This window comes from Melospiza georgiana, chromosome 1, assembly GCF_028018845.1.
Source record: "Melospiza georgiana isolate bMelGeo1 chromosome 1, bMelGeo1.pri, whole genome shotgun sequence".
NCBI lineage: Eukaryota > Metazoa > Chordata > Aves > Passeriformes > Passerellidae > Melospiza > Melospiza georgiana.
In genome coordinates, this window is record NC_080430.1 from 78953404 (window position 1) to 78969138 (window position 15735).

At 35.9% G+C, this 15735-nt stretch overlaps 1 long non-coding RNA gene across 1 annotated transcript in view; it reads left to right on the forward strand.

Annotated features, from left to right (window-relative positions):
• The window catches only part of LOC131091573 (uncharacterized), a 205331-nt gene extending 191417 nt beyond the window's left edge, over positions 1-13914 (forward strand). The window contains exon 3 of the long non-coding RNA XR_009115406.1: positions 13831-13914. This is a non-coding gene — a long non-coding RNA (uncharacterized LOC131091573). The remainder of the gene's footprint in view (positions 1-13830) is intronic.
• Positions 13915-15735: the final 1821 nt, after the last annotated feature.

A 15735-nucleotide genomic window follows, 5' to 3' on the forward strand; every position in this document is an offset into this window, starting at 1 on the left:
CTTTAGTTTAAGTACTTCTTGAATGTACATAAAGTCTCACTTTATTGGGAATTGAACTAACTACCTGCAGTCTGAAAAGCAATAAGTTGTGCACTTAAGCAAAGGTGAATTACTAATAAGAGAGTTTTTTCAGTATGTGTTTTTTGAAAGCTCTTAGCTGTTTGGGTAGAAGGATTGTACAGCAATTGTAGAAGCTTCGCATGTTGGACTCTACCAGTCCTTGGAGAGATCTTTTTAACAATTTTCAGGAAAAAAAGTGACAGAGAAATACCATGATAAAGGCTTTTGGAAGACACAAGAGGAAACTCTTCAATAGTATTTCACAGAATATTAAATTTCCCTAAACTCTTCAGGAGCTGCACTCCTTTTTTTAAATTTTTTTTTTTTATTTTGTTTTTTTGCTCTGACAGTGACTTGAGAATAAAATTAAGATGGTGCTACTGGTAGAGTCTGCCTTCTGCCTAGGTTGATTTCCTGCATTCCTGTTTTACTTAAATAATATTAAAAGGTGTCTGCATAGTTTTGTGAATTTATCACCCATGGGTTACACTTCTGAGTAACAATTTGATAAATGTTTTATCTGTTTTAGATGTCATTGTTCTCAGTCCAGACCTAAATCAGAAGGTCAGCCAAAAATACCAGCAACAGTTCGTAAATGAGCTAGGATCTCCTGAGCAAACTCGAACACAAAAAGGAAGCATACAGAAGGTAGCAGCAGGGACAGATGATCTGGGAGGAGTATAGAGGCAACATTTGAGCAGAAATGCAATTATGAGGGACAAAGCCCGGACTAAACAGAATCTTGTCAGGGATATCAAAAGACAATCAGAAGGATTGCAATGTGTACATGGGTGATGAAATGAAGAATAGGGAATATGTGGGCCCGCTGCTGAACGAACCTGCTGACGCAGGACATGGAAAAGGCTGAGGTTCTGAATTCCTCTTGGTTTTAGCTGGCAAAATCATTCCTCAGAAATCTTAATTACTGAAGTCAGGGAAAACCCTGGTGCAAGGAAAATGTACTCATGGAAGACGATCAGGTCAGGGAGCAATTAAGCAAATGGACATAAATCCATGGGCTGTGATGGGAGGTCATGTTTGACCAAACTGATAACCTTACATGAGAAAATGACAGTCTCAGCAGATGAGTGTAGAGCACTGGGCAGTCATTAAGGCTACCTAGGTGTCAACAAGGGTTTTTACACTCTTTCCTGTAAGATCCTCATAGAGAAGCTGACAAAGAATGGATTGGATGAACAGACATTGAGAGGGACTGTAAACTGGCTGAAGGCCCAGACTGTGGTGGCCAGGGGTAGTAAGTCTAGCTGCGGGTCAGTAGCTGGCAGTGGACCCCAAAGGTCAACACTGGGTTCAGATGTTCTCACAATCTTCATTAAAGATCTGGATGATGGGGCAAAGTGTAACCTCAGCTGGTTTGTTGATGTCACAACACAGGGAGCAGTGGATGACCAGAGCCAGCGATGAACTCCAGAGGAACCTGGAGAAATGGCCTGACAGGATCCTCATTAAGTTCAACAAGGGAAAATGTGAGGTCATGCACAGGGGCAGGAATAAACCAAGGCAGTGTAGTGAGGAAGACTATGTGAGGGGGCAGATTAGCTGGAAAGCAGCTTTGAAGGAACTACAGGTAGATATAAAGTGAAACACAAAGGCTGAAGGTGCCCTGGGCTCCTTTAGGAGTGTTGTTACAGATAAATGGTGTAACCTGCACAGCAGAGTTGGACAACCCAAATAAACAGATCAATAAAAAGAACTGTGTACAAATAGATATAAAGCAGTACAAAGCCAGCAGATGAAAGGATTCAAAGCTAACAGATAAAACCTATCTCGGAGAAAGGAACACACAGAAGATTCAACTGGTCACAGAAGCATAGAATAATGGAATGTTTCATTTGGAGTAAATACAAAACTGTCTTAAATATACAGATAAGAATTTTTTTCTCTTAAAAATATTTAATTATGTTTGGGAGTTTTTTTTCTTTTTTCTTTTTTCTTTTTCTCTTTTTTCTTTTTTCTTTTTTCTTTTTTCTTTTTTCTTTTTTCTTTTTTCTTTTTTCTTTTTTCTTTTTTCTTTTTATTTACATTGATTTAAGTGTTTTTTGTTTTAATAGTTTACTTGTTTAGACATACCTTTTTCTATTGGTATGAAACTAGTAGCCTCCTAAACATTAAATCTTTCTTCTTATATTTCTGACTGTTCTAAAATGTCCATAGTGATATCGAGAGTGCTCTCTTGACAATCATTGTAATTTTTTTTTGAGAAGAACTCAGGACAAAGTCTGATTTTGTGTGTATGGATACTTATGTGTACTGTCTCAAATTAAAAACAGGAAAGATAGGCTAGAACATGCAGAGCCTTGGTATCTTCCATTTCCTTGGTCACCTGAAGAAATAACAATGTTCAATAATATTAGCAGAAAAAGGAGAAATCTTTCTTCTCAGGTGTGTTTTCTTCAATGAAAAAGTTCCAGGTTTATTGAAGGATGCATTGGTAGACTTTAGAAATCAGAAACCATCCAAGACCATTCAGATTTTTCTGAATAGTGTATGTCTCATTTGCTGTAGAGGAGAGAAAATTCCAAGCAAAATAAGTGAAGCAAGTGAGTTTCTACTTTCTTAGAGGAAATTTTGTCTTTCACCTGACTTTTTTCTCAAATAGGACAAAAGCACTTCCCAATACAGGTGGGATTGTATGCTTATTATATGATACAAGAATCTCACTGCTTCTGGTTCTATTTCTCACATTTTTAGGCATTATGTGATGTCTCTAATGGAACTATGTCTTGCCTCAGGCTTGCAGTTCTTTTCTTCTTTGAATATGTCAGATTGAAGGAGAACATTACTTTTAATCAATTTTCAGATTTGACTTAATAAACATTTAAGCCTTGCGTACAGTCTTTTTATCTGCCACAATAAGCAATCATCTTTTGTTTGTTACATTTCTTATTGTGGTATGCTGAAATCCCAAGGACAGTCTTTTAGTACCATCCTATGCAAGCCCCAGCAAGAGTCTGAGCACCTCATGAGCCAAAAAAGGGAATACAAGACAAGGGGAAAGGAAATTGCTACTCACATTTGATAGGTTAGAAAAATGAAGCAAAATCTACCAAAACTACTCATGATCATACAGCAGTAAATTTTTAATCAGGTTACTCATTCTTGAGTTTTCTCACCTCAAAATTTTGTTTCAGCTGACAGAGAAGTCTAGATTTTTTTCTTTACAGTTTTAATTTTTGCTTTACTGTATTTTTGAAATTTAAAAAACCTGCCTGAGGAAAACAAAACATTTTTTAAAATATTTTCCTAGTATAAGGACTGCTGTATTTGAATCTTTTTGCTTTTGCTCCTAAGACAGGCACAGGCTGCTATGCTCTCCTGATATGCAGACAACTACAGTCAGCACCATACACTAAATAAAGTCTTCAGCTGTTTCAAGTTCAAAGTTCAAAGCTGTTTCCTTTCCTTCAAGTCACAGATTGTTTTCAGCCTAGAGTAATTTTGTGGGAAATCAAAAGTTGTTTTTTAACCTCACTGAACAGACCAAGACCCAATTACACTTTATGAAGATGAAATGTATGTCAGTGTGTAATTTAAAATATGCTGTGAGACCTCCTGTGAGCTCAGAAATTATCTTCTAAGTCATGGCTTAAAAAAAAGTGTTTGCTTCCTTTATCTTGGGATGTTTCTTTCTGTGCAATGAACACTATCAGACTTCAAGCAGTGTGAAGTAAAGAAAAGCTTTTGCCTCTATATATCCAAGGGAAATTATAGGCTATAACTCTTGATTTTTTGACAGGAATATAAGCCCATACCAGTTTTTGCTTTCATTACCATTATCTGAAGAAAATTTATGCTGCTGATATGGTGAACTTAGAGCTGTTCCTCTGCTTTTATTTTGTTGCGTTTCTGCATAATACAATTATATTCCACTTTCTTGTGTGTTTGCATTTTAGTAAGTCTGGTTTTCTGTTCATGCTAGATATTTAGTTGTATCCTTTTGGTACTGTAAATTAAAATGTCACTGCAGACAGAAGTCTCAGACTGAACTGGGAGTAAGCAAATCTTGAATTTTAACAACAGAGTATATTTGTGCATTTGAGACAATGTATGTAAGCTTCACTGAATTTGATCAAATTTTGTTTTGGGAAGCTGTTCAATGTTCTGATAATAGCAGTATTGAATGTTTTTACTTTGATCTGATTTTGTTATTAAGGACTTAATGTATGTAAAAATGATGGTGGTTATCTGTACATATGTGAGTGAAATTAGATTTAAAATAGTAAAATCTGTTTTCTTTTTTCTCTTTTCCATCTCATTAAGGGAAGAAATTTTTTTTTTAAAAATGAATTGAGATCACTAGTTGAGTTGTACTGAATGTTTGAGAACGCTTTCCATTTACAATGAGCTGGAAACAAAATTGCTCGAAATCACTTGGGGTTTTGTACATTGAAAGGTTAATTGGTAAGACACAGCTATGATCTATTTCAGCCAGAGATTTAGATAACTAATTTAGTATGGCTTCCTTGTAAATTAGATGTAAAGCTTTAGTAAGTGAAGGGTCACTTTTTCCAATGGAATTCTAATGTGATCTCAAAATGCTGTTTTTCAGTTTATATATATGAGTAAGTACTAGTGAAAATGGCCTTGTTCTAGTAAATTTTGTCATCATTACAGACACCTGAACCCTGGTGCCTATGCCCACATTATGCTTCCTAGTTTTTTACTTCCAGGGCATGTTTGCCTAGACCATGAGGAATTGTTTTTGATGGTATGGACTTCAATGGTTAATTGCTTTTCTAAGCAACGTGTTTAAGTGAAAATGGGATATTTCATTCAGGTCTTGAAATCATATCAAATTATATGAACAAAGCATAATACAGATGCATTTAAATATGTAGGTGGCATTTTACATTCAATGTTGAGAATTAATGTGTAAACAGCAAAATGCTACTAAGCACTAAAAATTTAAGAATATGTTTGCTTAGAAGGAAAAACATTACAACAGTCATGTTTAATTTCTATCTTCATAGAATAAAAGAGTCATTAGGAGAATCAAATGCACCTCTGAGTATCCTATCTACATATCCCTGAGTGTCATACCTACACATCTCTTAAATATCTCCAGGGACGGTGACTCAACAATTCATTTGCATTTGCTCCCTTCACCCTTCAATTCCTTTCTCCTTTGCACACTTCTGAATATAAATTTGAGCTTGTGCATGGGAACAAAATAGAAAAATCAATGCTGCTGTCCTCTTCACAGTGGTGGCAGAGACAGAATTCCAGCTGGAATCTGTTCTCCTTTCACTTAATAACTGAATTCCTCTTTTGTCTAGGAAGATTTTCTGATGCTACACTGGTTCCAAATAATTGAGATCATATATTAATATAATATGAAGAGAAGTAACTATATCAAAAATTGGAAAAAAACCAAGGCCATGTTCTTGACAAGAAAAGATCTGGGTTCTAAAAATTTAACTGAAAAGAACACCTTAGTATTGTAGCACTTCTCTAATTTCTGTGAATCAGTATGTACATAAGGCCGTAGAGCCTTAAAATAAATACATTAAAATTAATATTTTTATGGATCTCATTTCTACTCAAAATGCTTTTATTTTATTGGTCCACTTGACTTCCACACAGCTTTTCTCTTGAACTGCTCTATACACGATTTTCAAGAACCTCTTGTGCTCACATTTCCATTTCAGTGATACAGTTGCATTTATATCCACCAACATTTTGTCCCTGATCTCATATAGTTAAATTTAATTGGTGTAGCAGTAGAGTTAATTTCCATATTTTTTGAGTATTTCTATGGATCTTTAGAGAAGCAGACATATGAGAAAAAAATTTTAAGAATGCCTTTTCAGAAGTGAATACAAAGATTAGATATCGTTAAACAAGAGTACTCCTTTGCTTCATTTGTTTTTCTTAATGATGAAAAGTCTGCTAAATGTTCAATGATTCATTGGAAGTTCTGAGTAAAAATTCTGAATGCCTCATTCCTTTCCAGTAAAGAAATAAAATTAATGTCAGTATTCCATTGTAGAGGCTTCCATGCCCACACAGATGTTAATGACTTCTGCATATCATATGATAGGTAGGATTTTCCCTATTAAATGCATGTCCTTAATTATAAAATCTAAATAACATGTTATTAATAGAAAGGAAGTTTATATTTGTAACATAAATACTATATTGTTAATTATATAATAGTTATAATATTTATAATTTCCATTTAATAAAATTTTCTAAAATAAGAGAGAAATTTAAAAAAATACATCATAGGTTATTTAACTTGCAGCAAGAGAGGAACTTTCATAGTTAGTAATGCTCTGTGGAACTAGCATTGTAAGAACTAATTGTAAATGTGTTCTTAGTTCTGTTTGTGGAGCATGTGAATATGTTGTTAGTTGAGATTCTTGGATCGTTGTTGGGAGGGGGGTGGGACCATCAGTACTAGCTGTACACTGGGAATGTAGGTGGTTGGTAGTCAAAATCACTGGGGTTGATCTGAAAAATGTTACCTTGAGATTGAAGACAGGCAGCTGTCCTCTTTTAAAGTACAGTTGTCACTTAGCTTTGCAAGAGGTGATTTGTTCACTGTATTCAGCATTGATACAATCTCCCCTTGAGAAATGTGCGCAGTTCTGGGCCCCACAATTTAGGAAATTTTTGAAGGGCCTTGAATGTATTCAGAAGAATGCAAAAAAGCTGGCGAAAGGGCTGGAAGAAAGGAACTGCAGAGGACTTTGGACTTGTCCAAAAAAAGGCTGAGTGGCTCTTTCCAGCTTCCTGAGGTGGGAAATAGAAGAGGGAAGTGCTGATCTCTTGGGAAGGTCAGGGTAGGTTTGCTCTGGACATTGGGAAACATTTCTTTACTTTGGTGGTGGTCATCCACAGGAACAGGCTTCCTAGAAAAGTGGTTGATAACCCAAGACTGTCAGTGTTGAAGAAATATTTGGGTGATGCCCTTGTTAATATGCTTTAACATTTGGCCAGCTATGAGGTGGTCAGGGAGTTGGACTTGATCATTGCTGGTCCCTTCCAACTGAAATACTCTACTGTGGTTTTTTGTGTTTTTTTCCTAAATCTGTGTTCATTAGTTCTTTTATTATCAATCAGATTAGTAAAATAAAGTCAAGCTTAAAATCTGGCAAGTTTTTATCTTAGTTATGTTTAGATGTTTCATTATAGTGGGAATTAAACTGAACATACCCACTGGAAAGTGGCAAGCAAAGTTCAGAACTCATTACTGTTCAGGATCTCAGGTATCTGCCACCTGATTGTGCATTTGAGTGTAAAAAAGTGTTCATTAGGTCGGCTGAAAATATGCATCTAGAGTGCAAATTTAAATATTCTTGAAGTCCTTCTAACAGCATCAAATTAATCTTTGCTATAAGTGGAAACAAATGAAAAGAACCAGTTGCACCTCCCTGAACTTTGGAAAATGAAGGATTTTAAGTTGCTTCACACTCATTTTTGTCTAATTCAGCTCTGCGTTTAGTGAAAAGCAAATTATAAGGGAAAATAAGAGAAGGAAAATTATGCTGATAGCAGTAAAAATATAGGTATGAGGAACCTTGATCCTCATTTTCACAGGGAGCATTTTCATACAAATTTTGCTCTCTCTGGCATTAATAAAAGAATTTAAGAGTGCAACTAGAAATCTATCTATTTAACAGATGTAAAGGAAAAATAATGTCAGAAACTAAGAAAAACCCCGTACACATAGTTAACCATTGTATATTTCACATCACTTCAGCTTAAAATCCTTTACAGATCTGTGAGGGTACTGTTTTGAACATAAGCTATAGTTCAGAAGATTATCCTGTAAATGCATTTAGATTGATAAAGTGTGCAAATTATCTCTACCTGTAATTGTCTTGGTTAGCACATGTTACTGATCAAGAGTTATTTGAAGGGATTTTCATTCTTTTTTTTAAATTATTTTGCCTTTAATGACATCAAACTGTTTTGGTTTTAAGATATTTGCCCTTTTTTGGTTAGTTTAGTTTTGTTTTGTTATATAGACATCTAAGTGATGTCAATGCCACCATGTAATCATAGTTCTTCTGTGCTGGTGATTAAGGTCTGCTTCTCTTTCCTTTGCCAGGTGATAATAAACCAAATATTTGGCAGCAAAATTATTTAGCTTCTTGCCTCAAGAAAGTGAATTTTATTGTGGTTTTAGTTGTACCTTGAATTGTTTGAGAAGAAGTAATTGATTATTGATTTTAGTTTATAGGTAAGAAATAGCTGAAGACTTTAGTTATTGTCTCTATTATTTCCAAGTTTGCTTTTTTCTGTAGGTAAAGATATGCCAAGATATTTATGACTTTTTATCTCTTTAGGAGCATCAAGAGAAAACTGTGACTTTAAAACTGTCTTTTCTAGTTTTTGTTAGCTTGGGCATATCCTTTTCATCTGTGTATTGCAATGCTACACATTCACAGTGGTTAAACAAACTGAGCTTTAATGAAAGGGTGCGTGAGACTACTAGCTAGTAAAATCTCACAATCTGGATAATAAAAAAAATTAGTAAATTTTACTCCCATAGTCTGATTAACATTGTTACCTTCTGGCTGTTTTGTTTGGTGGTTTTTTTTTTTTTTTTTGCTTGGTAGACAAAAATTCATTGTGAATTTAATCAGTCTGTTTATACTCATAGCGTTTTTTCTAACTTAGAAGCCATAACTTGACATGTCACATGATTCAAGACATTGGAGAATTTGTAAAAGAAATTATTTCTTTTTTTTTTTTTTACTGAAACCAATAAATTATATTTTCCAAGGACATAGAACCACAATGATGCTTGAAATTATGTTTCTGTACTTCATAACACTACTGACCCAGTTCTGTATTTTTGTTGTTTTTTTCCTTTTTTTTTTTCTTTTTTTTTTATTTAATAATTTCAATTAGTATGGGTATTTGGCAGAAATTTCCCTTAGGGGAATTCCAGATGTCACTAAAATTCAAATTTTCTATATGTTAGGTACAAATTGATCAGTAATTATTTTAACCTTGCACACAATTGTACACTACAGCAATAAAATGACTGGAGAAAGGAAACCAAAAGGTTTTCTAAGGGTAAAACCTTTCGACACTAAATATGGATCTTCAAATGTCAAGAGGGACTAGATTAAATCCATGGGTTTCTTTCAATGTAATATCATTAGGAATAATTACTTCATATTTTTCTTTAAATGTTTGGCTAATGCAGATGCATGTAGTACTGAAGTTGCATCTCTCAAAGTGGGTAGAAAATGTCAGCTTTTAAAATTTTGACCAAATGTAGTGATTTGACACTGGCCAAATGCCAGGCACCCACGAAAGCCAGTCACTCACCCTCCCCTGCCACAGCTGGACAGAGGAGAAAAAAATTCACGAAGGGTTTGTGAGTTGAGATAAGGACTAGGAGCAAACACTTCAAGGGTAAAACAGTGTAATAGTTGCCTCCTCAAGCCAGGTCTCATGAGCTCTTGGAGGTCTATAACACACCCAAGATAGCTCAGCTACCCTTGGAGGCATAAAAATCAGCAGGATGGCTTCTGTTGCAGTGTTGGAAACAAAAGGGTTTAATAAAAGGCAAAATAACAAACAGAGAAAAACTGAGCCAGGTGCAAGAGGTTCTTGCTCCTGGTAAAACACCTCACAAAAGCGATTAGTTTCTTTTTTCTCTTATTTTTCTAGTAAATTGCCCAGGTGAGACTTTTTGGCTCCTGTCCAATTAGTTATCCTTAAGTTTAAGGTGAAGTCCCCCAGGCCCTATGGGATGTCTTTTCACCTAATTGAGGAGGGAAACTTCTGGGCTTCTTTCCTTTTTGAGGTGACAAAGGAGAGTTTTGTCACTCCGTCAACAGAGGGAACATTTCCTATAAAACAGGTTTAACTTAAAGGTACAAAGTGAATTTATTACTAATAGAATCAGAGGATGATAATGAGAAGTATAATAAGCCCTTAAAAGCCATGTTTTTTCCCCAAACCTTCCCTCCTTCCCACCAGAGCGACAGGGAGACAGGATGTGGGAGTTTTGATCAGTTCATCACCTGAGTTTTTCTTTCACTGCCCAGGAAGAGGAGTCCGTCCCCTGTGAGACGGTGGTGTCCCTCCCATGAGAGGTAGCTCCTCTTCTCCCACAGGGTTCCAATCTCATGAGCAGCAGTCCTGCCAAAACTGTTGCAACATGAGCCCCTCCCACAGGCACAGAGTCCTCCCAAAACTGCTGTGGTGTGTGTCATTCTTCCACAGTGTGCAGTCCTCCAAGGATGTACTGCTCCAGCCTGGAAGCAGGGCCCCTCTCTCCACTGTGTCTCCCATTGGATCACAGCCCCCTCCAGACATCCTCCCACCCTGTCATGGGCACCTCCCCCACGGGCTGTGGGTGGATCTCTGCATCCCCCATGGATCCCCACGGGCTGTGGGTGGATCTCTGCATCCCCCGTGGATCCCCATGGGCTGTGGGTGGATCTCTGCATCCCCCATGGATCCCCACGGGCTGTGGGTGGATCTCTGCATCCCCCGTGGATCCCCAGAGGCTGTGGGTGGATCTCTGCATCCCCCATGGATCCCCACAGGCTGTGGGTGGATCTCTGCATCCCCCGTGGATCCCCACGGGCTGTGGGTGGATCTCTGCATCCCCCAAGGATCCCCAAGGGCTGCAGGGGCACAGCTGCTTCACCACGGTCTCACCACAGCCTGCAGAGGAACCTCAGCTCTGGCACCTGGAGCACCTCCCTCCCCTCCTTCTCCACTGGCCTTGGGTCTCCATGTGGTTTCCCTCACATGTTCTCACCTCCTCCTCCTCCTCTTCTCTGTCTAGTAGAACAAAAACTGTGTGCACTTTGCTTTGATTTTCTTCTTAAATATGTAATCGCAGAGACATTACCAACATCAAATCTTAGCAAACACCATAAAACGTATAAATCTGATGAAAATACTCCAACTACTGTAACAATACAAAGATAGAAGGATTTTTATGAGACTAGAAACTGCTTTTAAATATGTGCTCTTGTTCCATGAAACAACTCTTATGAATCCTTTTAGTATTTAAAAAATAAAGATATAAGTATGAAGAGATCTGCTTTGTTGACATTTTTCACCTAAATATTGATTAAAAGCAATATTCAAGCAATATTTGTCCTTCAAGCAAGCGTTATTTTTCCCACTGTCCCTCCATTATCTTGTTTTCAATGTATCATGGAAATGTTCTAGCACTCAGATGAAAATAGCCTTTGACTGAAGAGACATCAGTTAATCTTGAAACTTGAAAGACTCAAAAATTGTTATCAAAGAAAGAATAAGAAAAAATGTATGAGACTCCACTATATTACCATTGAAAAAGTAATACAAAACCCTCAAGTCATGGCCACTATAAAAATAGTTATAAATCAATATTTGCTTTAATGGTAGAAGTGTGATTATTTTAATTTTGCAAACTATATGTACATGGTTCCTAGCTCTTAGAGAATCTTGAATTATAGCATAATATACACCATTTCTATTATTGTGAATGCTGGATGCCTTGTTTTACCTTCTGTATCATGCATTGGCTTTCATGTATTCAAATGAATGTGTGACTATATATTTTGTTCTTGAGAAACACTGAAGTAAAAGACTTTGAAGCAGCTATTGACAGAAAATAGTTTCCTGACTTCTTTCTGCCTAACTACATTGCTGGCTTGTGGGTACAAATTAAAGCCTTATTAACCCTTTTCAGTTGTTTTTCATTTCTGTCTTGGCTTTTTTTTTATCTTTTATTACTTTCATTTAAATACTTTCTTCATTAGTTTCTTCCACATATACCACAATCAACCTCCAAAGCTGAGTTCACTTAGATTTGTTATATACACATTTAGATTTGTTATATACACATTCCCTTCAAGCAAGCTGTCTTCTGCGTTGTTTTTATTTAACATAACTTGTTTGTATTAGTACAGATAAATGAAATCATTTGAAGAAAGGACTAACTCTCAGGATGATGAAGAGGAGTATTTTAAAGTGAAACTGAGAAGTTCAATACAAATTAAGCTAAAAATGCAAATGGAAATTGTATTTTATTAATGTCTGTTGTTTCCTTTTAAGTTAGTAATAAAGCTATCACAGAATCATAGACTGGTTTCTTCTTAATGATACATTTATTTTGTAGTGGTATTGATGTTTTTTCTTAGGGCTATGGTAACCCATGATTTCTATTTCTAACTTAAATATATCAAAAAGACCTTAAAACTGGTAATTTTTTTTCTCAGAATACTTAAAACATTCTAACAATGATAATTCCTTCAGTAGTTTGATTTCTCCTGATAGTGTCTGCTGCTTCTTTGCTGCTTATATACTCTATGTGCATTTCTAAAATTGTGTAATGAGTATTAAGATGCACCTAATGGCTATGCTTCCTGAATTTTACATGGCTATTGAAATAAAGTAAAAGCATAACAACCCTGCTTGTTGAGTTTTTTATAATTCTCCTCAGTAAATCAAAAATGATAATGGTGTGCAGGAGTGGGAAGTGTGACAGTTAAATAGCTGCACTTGCTGTGTTTTGCACAGAATCATAGAAGGTTAAAGGGTTGGGAGGCACCTTAAAGATCATCAAGTCCCAGCAACTCCCACTACACCAGGCTGTTCCAGGCCTTGTCCAATTTGACTTTGAATGTTGCCAGTGTTGGGATATCCACAACCTCTCTGGGCAACATGTTCCTGTGTCTCACCAGCCTCACAGTAAAAAATTTCTTCCTAATATCTAATCTAAATTTCACCTCTTTCAGTTTCTACCCACTACCCCTTATCCCATCAATACAGTTCCTGACGAAGAGTCCCTCTCCAGCTCCACTTTAAGGAAAGATATTGGAATGTTGCTGTGAGGTTTTCACATAATTTTCTGTTCTCCAGGCTGAACAGCCCCAGCTTTCTCATCCTAGCTTCACAGATGAGGTTCTCCAGTCCTCTTGGTGGCCCTCTAGACTGGATCCAACAGTTGCATATCCTTCCTAATTTGGGAGCACCAGAACTGTACAGAGGGTGTCCCAAGAGGTGTCCCAAGAGCAGAGTAGTGGGTGAGAATCACCTGCTTCGGTCTACTGGCAACACTCCCTTTGATGATTCCACTGGATTTGTGGGCTGTAAGCGCAAATCTGACTGCCACTTTTTTTCAGAAATAATGGATAATGGCTTAGCAGCTTTGTCTGCCAGCTCCCTCAGGACCTGCAAATTAATCTCATTGGGTCCCATGGACTTGTGAACATTGAGGTTCCTTGGTCTTGAACCTGATCCTCTTCTACAGTGGGCTTAGTGTTTCCATTCTCCCAGTCAGTCCCTGCGTTTACCATTCTTGACATGGGTGGATCGGCAAGAGCGCTTGCAGTTGAAGATACATAAAGAACGTATCTTTATGATATTGTTCTTTCTCTAGAATCTAAATGAGTATATTTTTTTTAGACACTTGAATGTTTGTGGTAAACGATGTCGACACATTTTATTTTAGGAATTTGTGAAATCATAGTTACATACACATCTGCTGAAAATCTGCTAAGGATTGCCTTATAGGAATATTTTTATATAGTGGCCTATTTATGAGCTTCCTTGCTGATTGCATTTTAAAAGAATGTCTCCCTGCACAGATGACATTCAGTTTTCTAATTTGCTTTTAAAAAGGTAATCCTTTTTAGAGATTTATTTGCTTAAGATAATGAGGTAGGATTACAGCAGAATTAACTGCAATGCTATTAAGTGTTGTTTGTTTTTTTTTTTTTTCTTTGGGTCTAGCCTTATGCTTTCAGTTTGAAAGTAAGCTGAGATTTATTTTTCTAGGCTACAAAACAAATTCAAGACAAGAAGACAAAAAGGCAGCTGAAGTAGTAATTCTCCTGAAGAATTAAGACACCGGTGTCTGAGGTATGTTTGTTTAGGAAATGTTCTTAATTATTTATTAAGCTTGACGCTATGTATGAGAGTAATGGTAAATGCTTTTTAACATTACTGACTATTTCACATTTCACATCTTCCAATGCAATTCATTTGAAAGGGAACTCCAAAATAGATATATATATATATATATATATATATATATATATATATATATATATATATATATATAGGTGTTTTTCAATAAGTATGGGAAATTAGTTGTAAATGTGCTTCTGTTGTATCTGACACTATTTTTCTGTCTAGAAAATTAGACATACCCACCTGCAAAGTTAAAAATCTAGAAGCATTCTATGTTCTTTCTGACTTAACAATTGCTGCTTTCTTTATGTGCTGTAGGTACTCAGAAAAATTTCCAAATAAGAATGTTCAGGAAAAAAGTGTCAAAAATTTTATATGCAACACATATTACTGTGATTTAAATAGCTACAATAAACGTTTTTATCAGTTAGATGTTAAAGAGAATGTATAGAAAGAAATTATGAATTACTCTATAAGGAAGACAATAGAAAGTCATCAGCAAGTAGGCAGATTAATGGAAGATAAACCGAAGAAATTCATCACTGCCTTTTCACAAGTTTAAAAATTAGACTATTTAACACTGTTTTTCAGTTGCAAAATGTTTGAACTCAGTAAATTGGATTCCATTTTTGTAAATGCACCAGCAAAGCTTGCGAGGAACTAAGGAAATGGAGCTGATGCTAATTTCATTTTAGGTCTAGTATTCACTTAGCATGTTCAGGAGCTTAAAAAGAGAAAATTGAAGTCTTCATACATTCAAAAAGCACTGGAAAGCATTATTTTTATTACATTTGGGAAATATTCTTTTGTAGTTTATTTTTCTTGGAATACCTTCCATCCCTAGTTTTCTCTTTCATTCAATATATTACATTTCAAAGATTTTTTTTTTTGTCCCAGAGAGGTATTTTCTCATAACAATAAAACCACAATTCCTCTATCTTTTGTTACTTCAATCCTCACCTGAAGCTTCTTCTTTTTGCAGGAGATATATATTGCCAGCATATACTCTTGTCTCTCTTCTACATTCCCACCAGATCTGTGTAATTTTGTTCACATTCAGCCTGTTAGAAGGAGCATGTAGAAGTTTGGCTAGTGAGACAAACATCTCATGGCTGTTAAGTTCTGCAAGCCTATAGTGTGATGCACAGATTTTGTCCAAAAATAATTTTCTATTAAAGAAAACCCAAAAAAACCCCAAAAAATACAAACACAAACTCAGTTTCCTCTTCCCTCAAAGAGAATATTTATTTCAGCTCCCTTTAAAAACACATACCTGCTCAAGACTGTTGACCTCCAGGATTATTTTCTTTTTCTTTGCTTTAGATGTTTGGATGTTCAATAACAGGTTTGAAGCCTTTGGAATTGAGAAGTTGATTTCTGTACACTATCTTTGAGTAACATCATTCACAGTGAATAGATTCAGATTTTTTGCCTCCTAGCATTTGTAACCACAAGTACGTCTCTTTTATTGTCAGTTTTTTTTTTTTTTCCTGGAGAAACAATATTTGAAGTACAGTAATATACAGGAAAAATAGGTAAATCAGCAAATATTCATGTATTTTACCCTACTATTCTTTTATCTCTCAGCATACCTAAATTTTGTATTGGAGAAAGGAATTTAAAACTGTTGTTGAAAATTTGATGAGACTCTACACACCTGCCAGTGACGTCTGGGAAAAGTGTTTTTTATTAAATTAAAAATCTCCTTGGCCTTTTCTTGACTCCCATTGAGATACATACTTATTCCTCAGGGCACAATTTGTCTTGCAG